Genomic DNA, 25,144 nt, shown 5'->3' with positions numbered 1-25,144 from the left:
AAACTGTTTGTAAAAACGGGCTATACAAATAAAATTGCCTTGCCTTGCCTTGCCTTGCCTTGCCTTTATGACCACTGTATAACATTATGAAGTTTTCATTACAGACTGTCTTAAACACTCCTCCAGTTTATTCTGGACAAGTCAAACTTGTCTTCTGACACTTCTACACTGTTGTCATTCATTTATCATCAGCAGGTTTTGTTTGTACTAAGATACCTGCTTCCTTTTCTTATCTCCTTTTCCTAGTTTGGAAAAAAAGTTAACAGGCATAAATTTGTCTCTTTCTCCTTCTTTTAGGAGCAACTGGTCAGCAAGTGGACGTAGAGCCAAAGGTGTATTCTTATCCTGGCCAGACAGCTAACCTGCACTGTGTCTTCACTGATACAACTGGGATTGACATTAACACGGTCAGATACATGATTATTTGTTTCAGTTAGGACTTGATAACTTTTTTATACCATCACGCTCACACACTCATATCTTATGATATGAACTTCTAATGAAAATGCCGGTTACATTCTGACAGTGCAGCTCACTGATGTTCAGATTGTTTTGGACTACAACTTTCACATCTGAGGTGAAAATATATTGGCCATTTAGTGAATATGCAACTTTATACTGTATTTCACAAAACAAATTAGGTAATTGTCGCGACTACGCGGCACCCAAGTTAAGTTTCACAATTAAGGCTCTAACAAGTCTAGGCTTCAGGGTTGACACAGGTGCACATATTTCTATTACTAAAACCCTGGAGTCTGGTGGGGTTCGCTGCCATATAGTATAATGTTTGACTCACCGGCTGCTTCTCGCCCATCACCCATATGGAGTTATTTTTGTCTCATAAATATCTGTAAACGCACAGAAGGTGATCTACAAATGTTCCTTGGTTTGCACACGTGTTTTGCTATCCACAAATACAAATTTCTAATTTGTAACTTGTATTTTGGTTTTTACAAATAAATGTGTATTTGTAAATATATTGTGTATTTGTAAATGTATAATTTTCCATTTGTAAAAACAAAAAAGCCATTTGTAAAACCGAAAATTCTGTTTGTGAAGTGTAACTCTGCATTTGTGGATCACCAATCACACACACGCATCTCTTTCCGCAATGACGTATTTCTGAGACATTCCTGCCGAGATCCACACAGAATCCACAAACTCACAGCTGCTGATTCACAAAGGGCCGCTCTCCTCACCAGGAGGGGCAGTGTTGGCGAGTAGCTGAATGAAAACTAACGAAGAAGACTGGCTTATCTCGAGAAATTATTTTAATTCCCACTGTTAATGCGTCACTTTATTAAGTTTTAATGTTTTTTCATGCGATAAAGTAACTGTTTAGATCCCCAATATGCGGTTAGTTTATCCAAATGACGCCTGTTTGGAAGTTTGCTCCGCCGTTCGCGGAGCAGTGAAGCTCCATCTGTGGAGCAGCTAAGCTAACTAGGCTACCACCGGACGAGCGGTCTATCACAGAGGCTACAGCCGGGCTGCTGTGGTGGTCGGCCGGCTAACCTCCGCTGTCATCCAGGTCTCCCCCGGCTCGTTTTTCCCCCGGAATGACGAAGCTGGTTAGCCAGCCCACCGCAGCAGCCCGGCTGCTGTTTAGATCTGATTAGATGTTTAGATGTTAGACTGTTTAGATCCCCAATATGTGGTTATTTTTATCCAAATGACGCCGGAGCAGTGAAGCTCCACCTGTGGAGCAGCTAACTATAGGCTACCACCGGACGAGCGGTCTATCACAGAGGCTACCGCCCGGCTGCTGTAGTGGTCCGCCGGCTATGCCGCGGTCTCCTCCCAGGGGAGAAAACGACCTGCATTGTTAATGTCAACTGACTGACCGTTTCATTGTAAAACATTTATTTATTGATGTAGCGGTGGTGATTGTACATAGCCCATTATAGACTAAATAGTTTTGTTTGTTGACTACACCACTGAATGAGACAACATTTATCTCCTAAAAATAATTCATCCAGCCGGCGGTAAACCTCTAAAAAACTGCCGGTAGATTGATGGGCTCTGTCAGTGCCCGATCCGTACCCGGAACACGATCCGTTCCAGGACGCTTCTGCGCATGCGCACGCACATGCGCACTCCCCCCTTCTTTTAGTTTACGGCAGACACCGCGGATATGGATGAAAACAGAGACGATCTATGAGGAAAAACACAAGCACGTCGCAACGAATTCCCCTCTGTTCTATTTCTGATTAAATTAAATGTAATGTAGACCGATCAGTTAATCGGTCGATCACCTCAGTCGGCCGGCTGCTGCCTCTGAGATGAGCCGAGCAGCGAGCTAACGTTAGCTCCCGGTGGCTACTCCCAGCTATGCTCCCAGCTCTGCTCCCAGCTAGCTCTGCACTTCTCCCAAAACCGGAGAAAACTTCCAAACAGACGTCAGTTGGATAAACTGACCACAGATTAGGACTCTAAACTGTGACTTTCTCGCATGAAAAAATATTTAAAATTAATAAAGTGACGTTTTAACAACGCTACAGCGGACTTTTAGCTGCTCTACTGCTAGGCTATCAGTTAGCATAGCTTTGAAGCTAATGCCGTAAAACGGCGCATGCGCAGAAGCGCTGGAACGGATCGTGTTCCGGGTACGGATCGGGCACTGACAGGCTCCTTTTCTCCCCTGGGAGGACGACGCAGATTAGCCGACCGACCACCTCAGCAGCCCGGCTGCTTCCTCTGTGATGATCTGCTCATCCAGAGGCAGCAACCGGTTTACTGAAGTGCTCGTTTTCTCCCCCGAGAAGACGCCGTGGCTTCGCCAGCCGACCACCACAGCAGCCCGGCTGTAGCCTCTGTGATAGACCGCTTGTCCGGTGGTAGCCTATAGGGATGGGCATTTGAAGAAATCTTTTTGATCGATCATCGGGGAAATTAACGATCAATTATCGATTTAATCGGTAATATTAATATTAATATGAATATTAATTTTTATATTTAATAACATAATGCGTGCGGCTATGGCGTGTGCCAGTAATCCAGGGCAGTCCCCGTGAAGGAAGAAGGTCAGACAACAACGTACACGGACGTCTGTGTGCTTGTGCTTCACCTGTAGGGACAGTGCCGACACCGGCATTTAAAAAAAAAAAAAAGGACTGTTGCGCTGCCTGGCTCACCTGCAGCTGAGCTGTCAGAGCAGCTCTGCTGTCCCTCTCTCTTCAGCCTTGTGTTTGGCTGCACTTGTACGAAAGAAATCGCAAGCACTTTCAAAATGTGAAAGCGTGTGTTTTATTATTATTTCTGTAGCCAACACACGGCGGAGCGGCGCTCTGATCAGCGCGGCACAGAAAAGAGAAACAAACTCTGCAGGATATTTACCTTAAGTTTCGTTTTAACCGTAGTTAAACAGCTTCGGACTAGTTGTGATGTTAGATAAATGACTTGTAGCTTGTAACTTACAGAGACAGTGGAGGCTCCTTCCACACTGCTGCTGAAAACCAAACCTGCTGAGCAGAGCGGGCGGAGCCGCGGTGTCACAGCTCACTAGAGCATGACACGGGAGTGGATTTTCACTCCCGTCCCATCCCACTCCCAGAGAAAAAATCCCATCCCGTCCCAATCCCGGGCCAGAGTAAAAAAATAAATCCCATCCCGTCCCACTCCTGTAGAATGACTCCCAATCCCATCCCGCTCCCACTCAAAATTACTCCCACTCCCATCCCACTCCCGTTTTTATTTTTTATTCATTATTCCTGACTTTATTCTGTAGCTCACACTTAACGGCTTCATCTCCTCCACCTCCCTCCATTGTTGTCAGGGTTTATATGATATATTATGATATTATATGATATTAACTCTGATATGAATTATATCTTATTATTTAACTACTTAAATTACAGTAGTATAAACTTATTTGTTGAACTCAGCCTGATGTAAACATTAAAACTCAGTATCCAGTCACACAAGCAGCTCCATGTCCCTGTGTGATGTTCAGGGACAGTCAGGACAGTTGGTGGACAGACAGAGAGCTTTAAGGTTGAAGAAATATTAATTAAGGGTGCACTGTGAGGCTGTGACCTGACCACATGTCAGCTTTAGGAGAGAAAACTCAGCTGTTCTCAGCTCCACCGCGACCAGCGTTTTTTTTTTTTTTTTTTTTTTTTAAATAGCCCCGCGGTATCGACCCAGCTGAAACACGGGAGGACACGCTGTATTTATCAATGCTTGGTCGCCGTGCTTAGACACCGGGAGACACAACCCGAGACCGGACACCGGAGAAGAAGCAGGTCGGATGTGCACGAAAAAACAACACCGAATGCGCGCCGCTACGGCGTCGCTTTGGGTTGTGAGCGCACATGACGCGCGTCTATATTGAAAGTAATGCTCGCAAAAGACGCTACATCTGCCTTTTAATCAAGGCGGCGCCCAAAATCACCAAGGCTGCTAAGTGAAAGAGTAGAAGAGAGAAGAGAAAAGTGACACTGAAAGATGACTACAAACATGTGACCTTTTGGTTGTTTAACATGGCTGAAAATCATCATCTATTAATGGCGTTCCCGCTCCTGCCCGCTCCCGTTGATTTTTATTCCCGTCCCGTCCCAATCACGGGATCAATAAAATTTTGACTCCCATCCCGCGGGAATCCCACGGGAATCACGTGACCCGCGGGAATTCCCGACAAATGTCATCCTCTACAGCTCACGTCTCTGTTGCACTGAGTCCGCGACACAAGCGTGTCCCGTCATATTTAATGAAAGATTTCACTCTTAAACCATGTAATAATAATAATAATAATAATAATAATAATAATAATAATAATAATAATAATAATATATAATAATAATATAGAGTTTATTGGTTGTTATGAAAAAAAAAATTCTACATAACATCTGCCCTCTACATGATCCCTTATAATAAATCGATAAAAAATTAATGTGATCGATAAAATTCTTAACGATCAATAATCGATCATCGATTAATCATGCCCATCCCTAGTAGCCTAGTTAGCTGCTCCACAGGTGGAGCTTCACTGCTCCGGCGTCATTTGGATAAAAATAACCACATATTGGGGATCTAAACAGTCTAACATCTGAACATCTAATCAGATCTAAACAGCAGCCGGGCTGCTGCGGTGGGCTGGCTAACCAGCTTCGTCATTCCGGGGGAAAAACGAGCCGGGGGAGACCTGGATGACAGCGGAGGTTAGCCGGCCGACCACCACAGCAGCCCGGCTGTAGCCTCTGTGATAGACCGCTCGTCCGGTGGTAGCCTAGTTAGCTTAGCTGCTCCACAGATGGAGCTTCACTGCTCCGCGAACGGCGGAGCAAACTTCCAAACAGGCGTCATTTGGATAAACTAACCTCATATTGGGGGTCTAAACAGTTACTTTATCGCATGAAAAAACATTAAAACTTAATAAAGTGACGCATTAACAGTGGGAATTAAAATAATTTCTCGAGATAAGCCAGTAGCAGTCTTCTTCGTTAGTTTTCATTCAGCTACTCGCCAACACTGCCCCTCCTGGTGAGGAGAGCGGCCCTTTGTGAATCAGCAGCTGTGAGTTTGTGGATTCTGTGTGGATCTCGGCAGGAATGTCTCAGAAATACGTCATTGCGGAAAGAGATGCGTGTGTGTGATTGGTGATCCACAAATGCAGAGTTACACTTCACAAACAGAATTTTCGGTTTTACAAATGGCTTTTTTGTTTTTACAAATGGAAAATTGTACATTTACAAATACACAATATATTTACAAATACACATTTATTTGTAAAAACCAAAATACAAGTTACAAATTAGAAATTTGTATTTGTGGATAGCAAAACACGTGTGCAAACCAAGGAACATTTGTAGATCACCCTTTGTGGATAGCAAAACACGTGTGCAAACCAAGGAACATTTGTAGATCACCTTCTGTGCGTTTACAGATATTTATGAGACAAAAATAACTCCATACACCTGTAGCTTGGTCGGCGAGTCTCCCTCCGGGCAGACCGGTGTCGTGCCCAAAAGTGATCGTCTGCCAGAATCTGATTTGAGGCCGCGGGAGCGCGCACAGCAGCCCGTTGAGCGGTGGCGCTATAAAACGTCTGATTTTCTTTGGATTGAACGGTCATAATGTGCATATACACACACATTATCACAACTGTGGCCAAAAGAAGTGTAGTTTGTAGCGAAATAAGGCATGACAATTACGTGATAGACACGTCTGCATTATGTTTGATTTAACAGCCAGAGCACTATATCAAAGCACTACCAGTTTACGCCACACAGTGGCGCCTCCTTTGTTAAGTTTTCCTCCAACTCCAAGTTACAACGTGTTTTCAATAAAGTAATGGTCACTTTTACAATGATCCTTGTAACTCTGCATTGCTTTTTTACCTGATCTGGGCCCTTCCCATATTTGGATGTGTTTTGTATCTAATATTATTGTTTATGCCTACTAATATAATACAGTTTTCACCTGCCAAAAATTGATTGGAGGCCAAATGCAGTTACTGAATGGTGATTTCTGCCTAAAATTGACTTTATCTCATTCAAGAGCTTCATAATATAGACACTGAAGCTCACAGGACAGTGTGGAACTCTTTTAAAGGACCATTACAACACAAAATGTGCTTTTTCACCTGCCAAAAATTGATTGGAGGCCAAATGCAGGTACTGAATGGTGATTTCTGCCTAAAATTGACTTTATCTCATTCAAGAGGTTCATAATATAGACACTGAAGCTCACAGGACAGTGTGGAACTATTCTAAAGGACCATTACAACACAAAATGGGCCTTTTCACCTGCCAAAAATTGATTGGAGGCCAAATGCAGTTACTGAATGGTGATTTCTGCCTAAAAATGACTTTATCTCATTCAAGAGCTTCATAATATAGACACTGAAGCTCACAGGACAGTGTGGAACTCTTTTAAAGGACCATTACAACACAAAATGTGCTTTTTCACCTGCCAAAAATTGATTGGAGGCCAAATGCAGTTACTGAATGGTGATTTCTGCCTAAAATTGACTTTAACTCATTCAAGAGCTTCATAATATAAACATTAGAGCTCACAGGACAGTGTGGAACTATTTTTGTGAAGTCATTTTGAGCAAAAGTATTAGGGCTGGGTATTGTTGAGAATCTCACGATTCGATTCGATTTCGATTCATTAGGTCACGATTCGATTCGATATCGATTCGATTCGATATTGATTGAAATGCTTCGATATCGATTCAGTATCAAGCAGAAATACACAAATAAGAGTACCAGATTTTTTTTTTTTAATAATTATTTGTTTAGTTTCATGCCTTATGAACAGCCATAGTATAACTCATAGCATAACAAAATATGACACTGCTTTAACACTGAACCACAGTGCAGCTAAATTTAAATTAGGCTATGTGATACTTTCCTCTTGGAAAATAACTCATAACATTTTGAGTAATAAAACAATACAAAACAATATTATTAATAATAGTTGACTGCACAACTGAAAATATTGTAGCGACCCCGCAGTAATGTTCTTGTTATGATGTTTAAGTTCTGTGATTTCTGACTGACTGTCAATGTGTATGGTACGGGCAGGTGGGATGAGAAACTGAGGGGCTGGGGTGAGTGTGAGGAAGACAGAGTCCTGTCTGTGTGTAGGTGAGTGAGTGAGGAGGAGCAGAGGAAGAAGTGAGAGCAGCTGTCAGATAAGTTTGTGTTATGTTGTTGACTTGTCGTCGGGTCTGACGCTACAATATCAATAACAACGTGTGCTTATCACAAGGGGGCAGTTGTCGGTCTGAGAAGTGAAGCTCACTTCCGCGTTCAAAAAACTGTAATCCTCGGCTGTCGCTGGTGGCTGGTACCAGAAAGCAGCATTCTTCATAGACCCCCATGTTAAAATCGCCGACTTTACATCCTCAATAAACATGATCAAAGCCTGGTACCATTACGTTTTTTGGTCTCAACCGATAGTTTCTACCCCCGCACACAATTGCAATTGCGTCATCAGAAATGCGCATCTGGTGGCTCAACCTGGTCAGTGGGTGCTTGAGCACCGGAGCACCCACGGAATCGGCGCCTATAAATACAAAATGAATCCACACATCTGCTTTCAGGTTTGAAGGTGCTGGCTTAACGCTGCTGCTGCTACTCACTCCCATATTGTTATGGTTTGGTCTAGTGCGGCCCCCGTCCGTACAGCGCGAATCACACGAGGGTGTTGCTCGCAGCGCCCCCACTGGCCAGGGGCTTGAATCGATTCAGAAGATTGCTGAATCGATATTGAATTGCAGAGAAAAGAATTGCAATGCATTGCTGAATCGATATTTTTACCCAGCCCTAAAAAGTATTCATCTCTGTGCAGTACCAGAGGCGTAAATCAATTTCTGGCAGCTGAAATACCCTGATTTTTACATTGTAATGGCCCTTTATGCGTTTTTCAAGTGGTAAAAAGCACTGGTTGAGGTCAAATCTTGTAAATGTTACTCTGCTGAGTGATATCAAGTCATTTTGAGCAAAAATATTAATCTCTGTGCAGTAACAGAGGCGTAAATCAATTTCTGGCAGCTGAAATACCCTGATTTTTACATTGTAATGATATAAATCACCATCTACCCAACAACAATAGGCCTATTAGGCTACTGGACACACAGGAGGCTATCAAACACATAAACAGAGAGTTCAGTGTCTATATTATGAACCTCTTGAATGAGATCAAGTGATTTTTAGGCAGAAATCACCATTCAGTAACTGCATTTGGCCTCCAATCAATTTTTGGCAGGTGAAAAAGCACATTTTGTGTTGTAATGGTCCTTTAAAATAGTTCCACACTGTCCTGTGAGCTCTAATGTTTATATTATGAAGCTCTTGAATGAGTTAAAGTCAATTTTAGGCAGAAATCACCATTCAGTAACTGCATTTGGCCTCCAATCAATTTTTGGCAGGTGAAAAAGCACATTTTGTGTTGTAATGGTCCTTTAAAAGAGTTCCACACTGTCCTGTGAGCTTCAGTGTCTATATTATGAAGCTCTTGAATGAGATAAAGTCATTTTTAGGCAGAAATCACCATTCAGTAACTGCATTTGGCCTCCAATCAATTTTTGGCAGGTGAAAAGGCCCATTTTGTGTTGTAATGGTCCTTTAGAATAGTTCCACACTGTCCTGTGAGCTTCAGTGTCTATATTATGAACCTCTTGAATGAGATAAAGTCAATTTTAGGCAGAAATCACCATTCAGTACCTGCATTTGGCCTCCAATCAATTTTTGGCAGGTGAAAGAGCACATTTTGTGTTGTAATGGTCCTTTAAAATAGTTCCACACTGTCCTGTGAGCTCTAATGTTTATATTATGAAGCTCTTGAATGAGTTAAAGTCAATTTTAGGCAGAAATCACCATTCAGTAACTGCATTTGGCCTCCAATCAATTTTTGGCAGGTGAAAAAGCACATTTTGTGTTGTAATGGTCCTTTAAAAGAGTTCCACACTGTCCTGTGAGCTTCAGTGTCTATATTATGAAGCTCTTGAATGAGATAAAGTCATTTTTAGGCAGAAATCACCATTCAGTAACTGCATTTGGCCTCCAATCAATTTTTGGCAGGTGAAAAGGCCCATTTTGTGCTGTAATGGTCCTTTAGAATAGTTCCACACTGTCCTGTGAGCTTCAGTGTCTATATTATGAACCTCTTGAATGAGATAAAGTCAATTTTAGGCAGAAATCACCATTCAGTAACTGCATTTGGCCTCCAATCAATTTTTGGCAGGTGAAAAAGCACATTTTGTGTTGTAATGGTCCTTTAAAAGAGTTCTACACTGTCCTGTGAGCTTCAGTGTCTATATTATGAACCACTTGAATGAGATAAAGTCATTTTTAGGCAGAAATCACCATTCAGTAACTGCATTTGGCCTCCAATCAATTTTTGGCAGGTGAAAACTGTATTATATTAGTAGGCATAAACAATAATATTAGATACAAAACACATCCAAATATGGGAAGGGCCCAGATCAGGTAAAAAAGCAATGCAGAGTTACAAGGATCATTGTAAAAGTGACCATTACTTTATTGAAAACACGTTGTAACTTGGAGTTGGAGGAAAGCTTAACAAAGGAGGCGCCACTGTGTGGCGTAAACTGGTAGTGCTTTGATATAGTGCTCTGGCTGTTAAATCAAACATAATGTATACGTGTCTATCACGTAATTGTCATGCCTTATTTCGCTACAAACTACACTTCTTTTGGCCACAGTTGTGATAATGTGTGTGTATATGCACATTATGACCGTTCAATCCAAAGAAAATCAGACGTTTTATAGCGCCACCGCTCAACGGGCTGCTGTGCGCGCTCCCGCGGCCTCAAATCAGATTCTGGCAGACGATCACTTTTGGGCACGACACCGGCGTGCAGCTCCAGTGGCACCGGGCGGCCACCAGCTCCAGCGTCCTGCGTGTATCGACCTCCGTCCGTCGTCACGCAGTCGTGGCTTTGTCAGTTCATTTGTGTTTAGACGAGACAATAACTAAACAATAATTAAATCTTGTGGTGCTCTACGGGCTGCAGCCTCGTCTCCACACGGCTCTCACTTTGGCGTTTTCCCAGCATTCCCTGCTCCTTCCGCTCACGTCAGACTTAAGCGGACAGGTAACCAGACAACCAATCAAAACATTACACAATATGGCATTCCCCTTCTCACCTACGAAAGTGACCGTAACATAATCAAATATTTGTTAGCTCCTCTCCGATGATGCTGCCCTACAAAACACTCCAGTGTCACTTATCAACAGCTTGATGACTGAGGCCTGTTGTGTTTCTCAGTCACTGAACACATCCTAACCACTGACCCTGAGTCTGCTCCACCACAGGTCACATGGAACTATCAGCCAATGGGAGGGGAGGAGACCACCATTGCTGTATTTGCCCCAAACAAAGACCCCGTATACCCTACGTCACCACTGAAGGACAGAGTCAGCTTCTCACCCAGTCCTCCAGACCCGGCTAGTCCTTCCATCCAGATTAGTGGTGTTAAGGAAACTGATGAGGGGAACTACATATGCTCATTTGCTACCTTCCCAAACGGCATCATAGAGAACACCACTAACCTGGGAATGCTGGGTAAGTCACTAACATAATCTACATTAATAAACTGAGACACTGGTCACCACCATCAAAAATTGACTCAGGGCGGGTGGCGTTTAGCTCACTTGGTAGAGCTGCTGCCCCATGTTGAGGCTACAGTCCTCAGTGCAGGTGGCTCCGGTTCAAATCCCACATTGGGCAGCGCTTTCTTGCGTGTCCCTCTCTGTCTCCCCATTTCCTGTCTCTCGCTCGACTGTGCTATTAATTAAAGGCATTAAAAGCCCAAAATATACTTTTAAAAAACTGACTCAGGACAACAAACGTGTCTTCTACACACTAACAGTAGGGGGTCTAAGGGTCAGACATCAGCCTGACGTGCTCAGCTGACTCCAGACCCACTGCCCAGTTCACCTGGTTTTTAAATAAAGAGCCCATGGCTGATACTGGATCAGCTGAGACTGATGATTAAGGAGAGTCAGTCTGGGGGCTGTCAGGCCTTTAACAACAAAAGTATGAGAAATGAAACATCTCAATCTTCCACCATCTCTGTGCTTAGTAAGTTTGACTTAATATTTTATACAAAATGTATAAAAATTTGATTTAGATGTGTACTTGTCAAAGTATCATGAAAAACCTCCTTAAATATAGACTTGTGGAACAAATAAAAAGTGACAAGTGAAAAGATGTCTCAGTATAAACCATAAAGATCATCTTCATGAATGAATGAATCTAATAATTTCTAGCTGAATGCACAAAGTAACTTGAAAAGTCCAAATGGGAGAAAAGTAGGTGTGCTACTATATTCTTGTTACCCAACAGTGCAAGCATATTATCTGTGGACATATGATAATTGTTACGTTCCTTTCAAGGAAACGGTAACACAACATTAGAATAACAACCAAACAAATGAACAGAGGTTTCTCCAATGTGTGTGTGCATGTGCGTGTGTGTGTCTGTTTGAGCCTAAACCCCCACCACAAACCTCTCATGAGCCTAAACAGTCTGAATACAATAACCATGCAGGTCAACAAGCAGATCCCAAGACAGGCTGTTGATAGGTGGCTCTTGATCCAGTTTGGCCAGCCTGGACAGATAGGTGGCACCAGTGGTCAGTGTGGGGGACGCCACATGGCATCCAATCCACTGGTTACCACCTGAAGACACAAAGAGAGGGAGAGGGACAGAGGGCAGGCAGGCCTCTCACTCTGACCTCTTCTACCAGATTAGAACGTAACAATCACCTATTATCACATCTAAAATGGCCCAGGCCCCACACAGGAGTCCTGTCTTCTGTCCAAATTGTCCCATCAAGATCTGTTTTCCATTAGCTCCGTCCCCATACAAACACATTTAACTTTTTTCTTCTCCATTATTCTCACTGGAATTTACTCTTCTACAGTCTAACCTTGTACTAAAATCAGTGTATGTATTCCACTGATAACAATAATAAGACCTGAGTATTAGTTGCTTTAAACTGGGAATGACAGAATAACACTGGACACACTGAGTGATTTGGAGCAGGAAGTTCATTCACAAGGACAAACCTCAGCTTCCTTCTGTCAACTCTCAGTAACTTGGTTAGTTTGTTCCTGTTTCCATTTCTCTCACTAAATCCTCTATCTTTTGTCAAACAGAGATAATAGTGAACGCCTCTGTCACACCATCAACAAACCAGCCAGAAGAGGGAAACTCAGTTAACCTAACCTGTGAGGCTGCTGGCTCTGTCTTCACCAGGAAGTGGATGAAGAATGGAGCAGACCTGACTGAGAGTGACGACATGAGGTTTTACAATGAGGGCAGAGTGTTGTCATTTCTGTCTCTAAAGAAAACAGACAGTGGAGAATATTCATGTATCCTCAGCAACCCCCTTAGCAGTGTTGAAGTTGAACACAACATGACCGTTTACTGTAAGTAACTTGTTATACACTGTACATTTCGATCTTTTCAGACATAATGTGCATTTTAATGTCAACATTACAGTAACAACTATTAACCTCTCTCTCTCTCTCTCTCTCTCTCTCTCTCTCTCTCTCTCAGTTGGACCAGAAAATGTTCAAATCCAAGGTCGCAGTAGAATTAGTGTGAATGAGACTTTAACATTAACCTGCCTTGCTGAGTCCACACCACCTCCTAGTTTCACCTGGAAACTGAATGAGACAGAGATACACACTTCTGCTGTGCTGAAGAAACACATCACAGATGTTTCTGACAGTGGAAAGTACACCTGTGAAGTGATGAATAGTATAACTGGGAGAAATTCATCTGCAGTGCATGAACTGACTGTAACTCTTTCACCAGGTACTAGACAGTGTTGGACGTTCATATTGTTGATACTCTTGCATATTGCATTTAGATGACATTATTATATGTGTGACTGTCCAAAGAGTAGCACTTCCTGAAGATTTGTCTTACACACCTTTTCTTCATGAGGTAGATTTATTCTCAGTTACTGAGTTACTCCACTCAGCTCTTTTTTTGCTGAAGCATCACACTGCACTGATCAGTTTAGTTATTCAAACAGATGTGATACATTGCATATTTACAAAATGGTGTAAAATCAATGTTCTTATCCTATTTTTATTTAGACCCACCACCACCAACACCACCACCAACACCAACACCAACACCACCTGGCTGCATCGCTGGAATAGTAATCGGCTGTCTTGTCCTGATTGCACTTTGTGTTCTTGTGTTTGTTCTTTTGAAAAAAAAGTAAGTTGAAAAATGTATTTTTATTATGACATCAGATTCTGTTAAATGGGTTAGGATGCTGGCGATAACAAAATTTGTTATTCCTGTGTTATTTAAAAAAAACTGATGCAAGAACTTAAATAAATAGTTGCTTTATTGGATGTTTATAATTACAACAACAACAATAATAATAATAATAATAATAATAATAATGCTTTTACAGACACAATAGAGACAGACAGAAAAGTCAGAGAGGGACTGACCTGCAGCAAAGGTAAGGACTCATGCTTTATGCTAATAAAGTGTGAGAATCTTTTTCATTAAATCATGGAAAACATACATGTTGGTTACTGCTAGTGTTATAACTCACATGTAACTGGCCAGAGTTTAACAATACCTTGTTCCTAATATTTAGAAATAACAGAGGTCCCCGACCAGCAAACACTGGTAAGTGATTTGATCTGACATTACCAGTCACTCAGACTTTTATATGAATAAATGACAATGATGGACACTCTTTAAAAAAAAAAGTTTTTAGTTTTTTTCATTTTGTTTTATTTTTTGTTTTGCATAGAACAAGAAGAAAAAACATATGTGAACACTCCACCAGTACCATAAAATGAACTCGATCTTTCCTGTAAGGTACGTTTTAAACCGATTTAGTTTTTTCTTTTTCTTTTGTGATTTAATGAAAAGGGTAGAAACTGTTATTTAAGTAAAAACATCAACACTTTAATGACCTGTTAAAGGTCCCATATTACACCCTATCCTGCGAGCAAGTGAGACAGAAAAAGTGATTAGAATACATACTTTTCAATCAGCCTGTTCTGACATGCCGTGAGCGACATTGCTCTGTCCAAACCCTGAAAAACTTGCTCGCTCTGTCTCTATCTGGACGACATTTCGCGGCGGTGTCCCGCCCCTAAACACTTATTATGGGTTGAAAAGTACACACTGCTTTCTGTTGACAAGCTAGTTAGTAGATAGAGGAGAATATGAGAGAAATAAAAATGACATACTCAAAGATGTGAAAATGGCAACCAGGAAATTCCAGGAATCTCTGTAGTAAAGCCCTCGTCTCTTCATGTAATAATTGCGCCACCTTGTGGCTAAACATAAACTGCACTAAAGTCATCATAACTTCATAAATTCACAAGTCTTACCAACATCTCTCATGAAGAGGTCTTTAAGCTCTTTGCTTCTATTTAGGAAGTAGGCTACTGCCATTCCTCCTAATCAATTTATAATTGACATGGCCTCATAGGTTCTGAAATCTACTTTTTAAAAAAAGAAAAGGCTTTTACATTAGTGCTAAGTAAATCTCATTCCGATTTACTGAGAAAAAAAAACAAGAGAAAAGAGAGGAAGTTTTCAGTAACTTCTGTAACCACCTGCTCACCTAACTCACAAACTGTTGAATCTATTTTTTTTTTTTTTTTTTTTTAAACATTGGCATATTCTTAGCTTTGACCCCATAGGTTGGCAACAACATTCAAAGTCCCATATGCACCAACTTCCATCGTGGACACTGTGGACAGTGTAACAACACTGTTCAGAAAAAATATTTCACTCATCCACACACAGGAAAATGTTTTATATTAAGAGTATTTGCATCAATGCATGTTGTCTATTTGATACACTGTCCTCGTGGACTTGCATACATAGGCAAAATTTTCAGACAACTTACTGTAAGCAGAGGATCAGTGAATAGTTCAATCAGAAGAAATGACAGAGATTATCCTGTTGCTGTTCATTTCAATGACTTTAATCATGACTTAAAAACTTTTTTGGTTTATAGGTAAAGGTCTGTTTGCCCAAGAGAAGTGGGAATCATGATCTTCTAAACAACGTGAAGCCTACTGGATACATTAAAAACCCTTGCCCCATGTGGCCTAAATGATGAATTATTATGAATTGTCATGTTCTAAAACAAGCTGGAGAGTCACTGCCACTGTGGATAGACTTGCCAATGTTTTCCTTTTACTCTAGGCACTAATTTAGGACAGAAGTTAGCTTCTCATATATTGTATAGTGATTATGTATTATGTTTGTCCAGGTATGACAGTGACTGTACAGGATAGATTTTCCCTATTGTCTGTTTGGTGCAGTTCCTCTAATAACCCTTGATTTACCACTTTATAATTCAGTGATGCACCTCATTTTCACTCATGTAGGAAGTCTTTCCTGTATTGTGCAATTTAGTCATCATTTCTAATGTTTATTATATTGATTGTAGTGTGTTATAGCATTTTTTTGTGATCAACTGTTTATTTCATTTGATTTGGTTTAAAAATTACCAAACAGTCCATACAAATCATTATTGAACATATAAACAACAAAACCCCAAACAACTAACAATCATATAAAACGAGACAAGGACACAAAATAAAAGGACAAAAGGAAAAGAGAGAGAGAAAAAGAAGGGAAAGCTTTGAGGGCAGAGGTTGAAGCAATCTTGTACATAAACGCAAGGATCCTCCATTATCCATAATAATGTATATTATCTCAACTGTGAAACCAAAAATGTTATTGACTGACAGAGGAGGAGCTCACTCAGCTCAGAGCCTGTTGATCACTAATGAGATTCAGGTGTGGGTCATTGAGATCTCTGCCTCCACTTAATGAGTTTTGTTTGCATCTACCTTAGGAAGGTCCAAGACTGAAACATTAATACATTTACCTATGTTAAAGACAGTGTGTGGGTGTTTTTCCTTCTTTCTTTTCTTTTGATGCTCTCTGCTCCACCTACGCACCTGTTAAAGACCGCTTTGGTGTGCACAAGACTGTTTGTAACAAAGGGTTTCATTTATAAACGTTTAGTCTGTCTCGTTGTATTTCAGTTTATTCAAAACAATCACTTTGTTTATTCCTCTCCACATTTTGACAATGAATGTTTTTGAACATGTTGTTTAATTGAAAATAAACTACCTGTTTGCCTGTACCCAATACTAGACTCCTTCAGTTCTCTAATTGTCATGTATTATTCCCTTTACACAAAAGGAGATGAAATATGTCACTACAATGATGAAGAATCTATTTCACCTACATTATTATATATGTCATGATAAACAGTTATGACTGATGTTTCTATTTTCTCCTGGCTGTGCCTAAGGAGGAAGAGCAGCTATGACCCACTCACTGTCTGATAGTGATGGACAGAACACATGAAATAACAGAAATGAGAAAAAGATCACTGGCTGGTGTCACTGATGCTGATATGCTCCATTATAAAAGCCTTGAGTGTTGTTTGATTGTTTTGTCAGTCTTGTTCCATACATTGTTGAGCAACAGTGTTTACATCAGCATGTGTGCAGCTATGATGTAAACGAGAAAAACAATCGCGGTTGCCGTGTCCACACGCACCTGCTGAAACCAACCCCAGCCGAAAACCCCACCCTGGACTCCGGTTTCAAAAGACCATGGTTTCAGTGTCAAAAAGCGCGGTTGCTTGTGGACAGAACATAGAACCGGGAACATATGTTCACGGTTTCAAAAATACACGGGCTCGTGTGTACTAGGCCTGAGACTGTCCTAATAAATGACTCATGAACAGGACCTTTACCTCCGTGCTGCAGTTCAAACCATCTTCAAACCCCTTCAGCTCTGTGGTCAAAAGCTGCAGTATGTCTCCCTGTTGTGGTGAAATGGGTTGGTGCAAGTTATGTGCAAGAAGAGAACAGGAAGGGTCAATAGTCCAATGCAGATTACTTCCTCATACTGCCTTCATACTTGAGAACTACACTGAAATCATCAGAGGGAAGGGCAAGGAGTGAATATCATTCTTTTTGTTGTTTTATTTGATGATACTGCAGAGGAAATGGCAGCAGCTGTGTTAATATACACTGTCATCATTGGAGCCATCACAGGTGAGCTCTCCAAGCTTGTTACAGCAAATAAAAGAATGTAATGATCTACTGACAAATTTGTGAGTTTTCAAAAAAACAACAACTTTGAAATGTTACTTTTTGTCATGGATTCTCTACCAATTTCGCTAATTTGAGCTGTGCTCCTGCTGCACCTCCTCACTAACTTACTTGTGCTTTTCCAATCTATATAGAGACAGAGCACACATGTTTGTTAGCAGTGACGGACTGGCACCAAAAAGAGGCCACACATTACACAAACACTATGTATGTATATACAGTATATAGCAGTGATCATAATAATGATGAGACAAGAAAATGCATTGATCTCCAATAGCAGTATTTGTACAAAGACTGGACCATAAGTCTTGATCCCAGGGCAAGCAGCCCTACTAGGTGAGCTATTACCCCAATGTATTATTGTGTTGTCAGTTTTTTAGAGTTGGCCGGCCGTAAACAGCTGGCCCCAAACAACATTTTTTTTTTTTTTTAATGCAGCCACATCAGCACGGCTGCATCTACACGCGGCCACCTGGTCACGTCATCACACGGACACCTCGCAGCAGCCGCATCATTACGCAGCCGTTGTGGTATTTGCCCATATTGCCCTATGGCCAGTCCGTCACGGTTTGTTAGTGAGATTCTTTCTTTCAAATCTGCAAGTATTTTTGTGACTTAATTTCGCTTACAATTTTTTATATTAAAGGACAATTCTAGGCAAATTCAACCGGGGGCTATAATTTCCTAATATTTTAGGTCTAAAAGAATGAATCTGAAGATTTTTCTTTTTAATTGCTCCTGTTATGCAGTAGTTCTGTCTGTCCCTGCATTGCCACAGCAGCATATAATGGGAGTGGACAGATCTTAGGCTGTTTAGGCTGCTCACATCCCACAAAACCACTTTTTTTCCCCCACAGACAACGTCAGATGGCTATTCGAATCAAACATACACTGAGGGGTTTGTTTACTTCAGCGGATACAGGGCTCTTAAAGCAAAAACAAACAGATCAAAGAACAGTTTTTACCCAAGAGCCGTTGCTGCCCTAAATGCATAAGTACAGTAAATGTGCAATATGTATGGTGTCTGTATGTGTGGGGGATACATTTTTTTTTATTTTAGTTTTTAAAGTTTTTAATTTATCGTTTTTATTTATATGGGTAAGTTTTGTCCCCATGTGAACTTCCGGGAGAGTTTTCTTTGAGAAGTGGTGACTGATAATCTTCTCCTGAGTGGGCAGTAAAAATCATTTACATGTTTATCTAGACGTGGGCTTGTTAGTTTCTGTGCTAGTGGAGGTTTCAATAACTTGACACCATACCAGAAGCTCGTTAAAAAGCATCTCATTGATTAGGGAGCCCTGTTGGTAGAGTTATGACTAGGGATGGGTATTGATAAGAATTTAGCGATTCCGATTCCATTATCGATATTGCTTATCGATTCGATTCCTTATCGATTCTCTTATCGATTCTCTTATCGATTCTCATTGGGTGAGGGAATAAAAGAGAAATGGGTTTGTTTGCATTAATGCAGTGGTTCCCAACCTTTTTTGGCTCATGACCCCTTTTGATATCACAAATTTCTGGTGACCCTCATTCAAGATGAGCAAGCTCAGATATTTGTATATGCTGCATTTTATTTTATCTTGATTTATTCAAGAAAGTGAATATATCAAGAATATAGTTGTTTAAGATTGTGAAAAATAATTAGTTTATTTATTTATTTATTTATTTATTTTTAATCAATTACTAGACATTTAAGGCGATCCCATTTGAATTCCAGGCGACCCCACATGGGGTCCCAACCCCAAGGTTGAAAACACTGCATTAATGGCTCTGACATTAAAAAAGTTGACAGGACCGACCTGCCTGGACAGGTTAACACTAGACCACTGTGGCTGTGGGGCAGCTGTGCTCACAGGAGGAATTTAACAATGTTTCCATTACATAGTTTTTATGCATCTGTATCTTCTCACTAGTTATTGTTTTCATAACGTTCGTTTTTATGCGAAGTGAGCGAGTGAGCGAGCGAAAGAGAGAGAGCGCGCCAGAGAAAAGACACAGGGCGCACGGCACCGTTTCACCTGGCTACGAGCAAAACCTGAAAGGAAGTGGTTAGAATGAAGAGAGAAAAACAGAAAGAATAGACATGTAGCCTGTTCAGGAGACGTTGTCCTGTCCTCACGACGTGAGGGAGGGAGGACCGGAGGGTGGCTCTGGCTCACAGGTTAGTGATGAGGAAACGTCACTGTCAGCTGCATCTGTCAGCAGCTCCGCTCCACACAGACACCACACTAACTTTATTTTGTGAGAACAAACGGTGACGTGTGGATATAAACACTAAGCACCCTCATTTATAATGAAGATTGATTTTAACGTAAAAAGTGTCTAACCATCATAATTATAACACCTGAAACGGTAAACACAGCTGATCAACCCAAAAAATTACCGCTCAAACGAATTTACTTTTCGTCACTGAAAACAGGTTCTTGAGTGTAACTCGGTCAAAGTCAGACATATTCTTAAGCTTTTTTGCAGTTCTGTTAGGTCCTGCATGATATACATACTGACCAAGTTAGACATGTCAGACTTGTATGGGTTCGGAGAAAATCGCTCTGTTACTTTCGTCCTCCGTTACTTTCGACCCTGCTCTCCCCTAATGAAGATTGATTTTAACGGAACGTTACGTAACGTCATTAATCAATTAATGCGCGAGTTTCTGAACCAAACGGAATCGATAAGGGAATCGTTAAAGCAGACACGCACACGATTCCAAGAATTGATCCAAGTTGGAACCGGTTCCGAAGAGGAACCGGTTTTCGATTCCCATCCCTAAGCAGAAGTAAATGATCCGGTCGTTTTGGCTAACTTTTTGTCAGCCGATGGAGTTAGCAGCCCCCGCCCTCGTCATGGATCTATTGGTCCTCGCCCCTACGTCACCACATTCACGCGCATCCCTTGGCTGCACACACAGCCCTTCATGCCGTTCTCTCTCCTCATTGGATAAAGGTTGTCGGATGAAAGTAAGTGCACAAGACGTTTTCTCCTCGGCTTACAGCAGAGCAGAGTGACTGACAGACCCGTGTTTCAGACCAAACACTCTATGTAAGTGATTGCTGTCGGAAGATATAACTACAGTATTTAAGACTTATATTAACACAAACATTCTGCTTACTTCTGCTTTAATGGAACTTCAGATGACATGGAACAAGCTATGAGTTCTCTCATTGCTGAGGACGAGATACCTCAATACCAATCCACCTTGAAGGAATTCCCTCATATTAGTCTAAACATGCTCATTTTTGCTAAGAGATGAATTAATTAGCCTCAAAGGTATATATATATATATACATTATATATATATATATACAGCATTGCTGTACTTGCCCCAAACCTTGACCCTGCATACCCTGAGTCACCAATGAAGGACAGAGTCAGCTTCTCACCCAGTCCTCCAGACCCGGCCAGTCCTTCCATCCAGGTTAGTGGTGTTAAGGAAACTGATGAGGGGAACTACATCTGCTCAATTACTATCAACCCAGGTGGCACCAAAGAGGGCACCACTCACCTGGAAATGCTGGGTAAGTCACTAATCTACATTAATAAAGTGTTCAACTGAGACACTGGTCACCACCACCAAAAACTGACTCAGGACAATAAACTTAAAATGTCTTCTACACACTGTCTAAACAGTATTATTGTAACATAAATGGAGAGGGTGTTTGAACGTATGATTATTGTATAAAAATGATATACATACAGTAGTATGGAATATAGTGTAAGTAGCCTATATTCAGATATATTATCATATTCTAGCAAGACTATGTTCTTCAAACAAAAAACAGTTATTTTTGCATGATTACATCATGAGAAAATTGAAACCTTAAACATCAGCCATCATCATGGTTTGGATGGAATTACTTCTTCATCATTGTAGAGATATTATTGCCTGTGCCTTAATTTCTTGATAACAGCGACAGTAAACAGTGTATTTTTCAACCACAGTGCCAGTCTCCAATGTAACACTAACTGCCAGCAGCAGAGACCTGGAGGAGTTCAGCTCTGTCCGTCTGTCCTGCTCCTCCTCTGGATCCTTCCCCTCCTTCCTCTGGCTGAACAGCAGCTCTGAGGTCACAGCCAGTGACAGAGTTCACATCACTGATGGAGGCTCCACTCTCACTATAGTCAGTGTGACCCGCTATGACCAGGGACCATACAGGTGTCATGTGTTCAATACAATCAGTAATGACACCAGTGATGAAGTGCTTCTCTCCATCAGCTGTGAGTCACTAACCTGCATGCTCAGTTTTCTATCTATCTATTTAATCTAACTGAATCCAGTAAAAACACAACAACAGAAACAACACAATGGCAATTAAATCACTGTATTGTTTCATTTAGAAAGTTTTGTTCTTTTGCTTGCTTTGCACGGACATTCGTTTTTCTCTGCCGCTTAGCTATGCATGTTGATCAATTATACGTTCTTCTCACTATGAGTCAGTGTGAATGCTATGTGTCTTTTCATGCTGCTAACATTACATCTTAGTGACTGTTTTTTGTTGTACCTACATTCAGTTGGCCCAGAAAATACCCGTTTAACAAAATCTCCATCACAAGTTCACTATGAGGAAGGGTCAGTCTGATGTGCTCAGCTGACTCCAGACCCACTGCCCAGTTCACCTGGTTTTTGAATAAAGAGCCCATGGCTGGATCAGATCCTGGATCAGAGCTCAGACTTATGAACATTAAGGAGAGTCAGTCTGGGAACTACAGCTGTCAGGCCTTTAACAGCAAAACTATCAGAAATGAAACATCTCAACCTTCTGTCATCTCTGTCCTAAGTAAGTTTGACTTCATATTTTATACAATACAGTATATAAATTAGATTTAGATGTGTACTTGTCAGATTATCATAAAAAAACCCTCCTTAAATATAGAATAAAAAGTGACAAGTGACAAGTGAAAAGAAGTCTCAGTATAAACCACAAAGATCATATCATATACATATGTGAAAACTGCCAGAATCTTAACAGTTGCATTTCATGACTCAACTTCATGATTGAATGAATCTAATCATTTCTAGCTATGAATGTAGTAACTTGAAAAGTCCAAATGGGAGAAAAGTAGGTGTGCTACTATATTCTTGCTATCCAACAGCAAGCATATTATCTGTGGATATATGATAATTGTTACGTTACTTTCAAGGAAACTGTAACACAACAACCTATGAATAATTGTGATTTTATTCACCTTAGAATAACAACCAAACAAATGAACAGAGGTTTCTCCAGTGTGTGTGTGTGTGTGTGTGTGTGTGCAAGAGAGAGCCTAAACCCCCACCACAGACCTCTCATGAGCCTAAGCTGTCTAAATACAATAATAATGCAGGTGCTGATTCTGATTACAGTTTAACAGGCTGTTGAAAGGTGGCTCTTGATCCAGTTTGGCCAGCCTGAATAGATAGGTGCAGTGGACAGTGTGGAGGACGCCACATGATGGCACCCAATCCACTTGTTACTGTCACACCACACAATTAAGAACAAAAGTTAAAAGGTTCTGGAACTTGGATTGGTTGGGAACCACGTTGAGTTAAAATAACAAGACACAGGGTTGAAGTAAAAAGGGAGAACACCATTTATTTACAATAAAGTGTGCATTTCTGCTGGGTTTAAGATGATTGCAGCATAGCCTTCAATCATGGGGTAGCGGGGCAATATAAGAAGACACAGCAAAGATTAAAACAAGTCCAGGTAGATGGTTCATAAATAGATCGACAGAGGTCTTGTTCCCTCAACTCCTCGCTGGACTCTTCTAGGGGGGAGGGGGCCCCACTCTTCCACAGTCCCACACTGATGCCTCAGTAGGCCAGGTTAAAAAAAAAATAGCGGTAAATAGGCGATCGCAGGATTTTGTGACGATCGAGACGGCATTTTTTTTTAAAGAAAGCGATACTGACAGAAAAAAACAACAACAAGAGCAGTATTAAAAACGCTGCACAACGACCACGCAATGATCAAAACTGTTGCACGTCGCCATAAGAGCCCGGTGGGTCCTGTCTGCAGTGGAGACATGGCCACCAAGAGGGCCGAGTGAGAGGACGGTTCCTGTAGAAGTTCCTACCGCCTCCTTTTACCAGGAACTCCTGCAGTTGAAACGCGGCTAGAGAGACAGGGCAGGCAGACCTCTCACTTTGACCTCTTGACCCAGAGTGGAACTTAACAATCATCTATTACCAAATCTAAAATGGCCCAGGCCCCCACAGGAGTCCTGTCTTGTGTCCACATTGTCCCAACAAGATCTTTTCCATTAGCTCCATCCTCACAAACACTCAACCTTTTTCTTCTCCATTATTCTCACTGGAATTAACTCTTCTACAGTCTGACCTTGTACTAAAATCAGTGATCCACTCATAACAATAATAAGACCTGAGTATTAGTTGCTTTAAACTGGAAATGATAGAATAACACAGTTGACAATCAAACACACTGGACACACTGAATGATTTGGAGCAGGACATTGACTTTCACAAGGACAAACTGTTGACTCTGTCAACTCAGTAACTGGTTAGTTTGTTCTTGGACCTCTCTCTCTCTCTCAGTTGGACCAGAAAATGTTCAGATCCAAGGTCCCAGCATTTTAAATGTGAGTCAGACCTTAACATTAAACTGCTCTGCTGAGTCCACACCACCTCCTAGTTTCACCTGGAAACTGAATGAGACAGAGACAACATTCACTTCTGCTGTGCTGAAGAAACACATCACAGATGTTTCTGACAGTGGAAAGTACACCTGTGAAGTGATGAATAGTATAACTGGGAAAACATCATCTGCAGTGCATGAACTGACTGTAACTCTTTTTCCAGGTACTGGTCTTGATTGTTCATGTTGTTGATACGCTTACATATTGCATTTAGATGACTTTTTTTATACCTGTGCTGTGATTGTTTGAAGTGGAGCAGAGTCTGAGACGTTTTCTACATGAGGTAGATTTATTCTCAGTTTGAGACAACACTGGTTTGAAAGGGAAAACTCTGCTCAACTTCCCTTTAGCAAAACATTCGTAGATTTTTTAGTTAACACAGTTCACTGATAAGTCTGATTATTGAAACAGTTTTGAGATGTGACACATATACCGTATTTACAAAATGTTGTATCCCATCTTATCCCATGTTTTATTTTAGACAAACCCTCTCCACCCTGTCCAGCTGGCTGCATCGCTGGAATAGTAATCGGCTGTCTTGTCCTGATTGTAGTTTGTGTTGTTTTGTTTGCTCTTTATAAAAAAAAGTAAGTTAAAAAACATATTTTTATTATGACATCAGACTCTGTTAAATGGGTTAGGATGCTGGGGATAACAGAATTTGGTATTCTCGTGTTATTTAAAAAAAAAAAAACGATGCAAGAATTTAAATAAATTGTTGCTTTATTGGATGTTTATAATAACAACAACAACAATAATAATAAAAAAAATAATGCTTTTACAGACACAATAGAGACAGACAGAAAAGTCAGAGAGGGACTGACCTGCAGCAAAGGTAAGGACTCATGCTTTATGCTAATAAAAGTGTGAGAATCTTTTTCATTAAATCATG

At 41.0% G+C, this 25,144-nt stretch overlaps 1 pseudogene across 1 annotated transcript in view; it reads left to right on the top strand.

Annotated features, from left to right (window-relative positions):
* Positions 1-25,144, top strand: part of LOC146986570 (cell adhesion molecule CEACAM5-like) — a 363,100-nt pseudogene that overhangs the window by 167,199 nt on the left and 170,757 nt on the right. The window contains exons 2-3 of the transcript XR_015036053.1: positions 21,559-21,834; positions 22,129-22,394. The product of XR_015036053.1 is annotated as a cell adhesion molecule CEACAM5-like (transcript). The remainder of the gene's footprint in view (positions 1-21,558; positions 21,835-22,128; positions 22,395-25,144) is intronic.

Source organism: Trachurus japonicus, chromosome 6, assembly GCF_045865225.1.
Source record: "Trachurus japonicus isolate A0001 chromosome 6, Traja_1.0".
In the NCBI taxonomy this organism is placed as follows: domain Eukaryota; kingdom Metazoa; phylum Chordata; class Actinopteri; order Carangiformes; family Carangidae; genus Trachurus; species Trachurus japonicus.
This window is presented reverse-complemented; position numbering and strand designations above follow the sequence as displayed.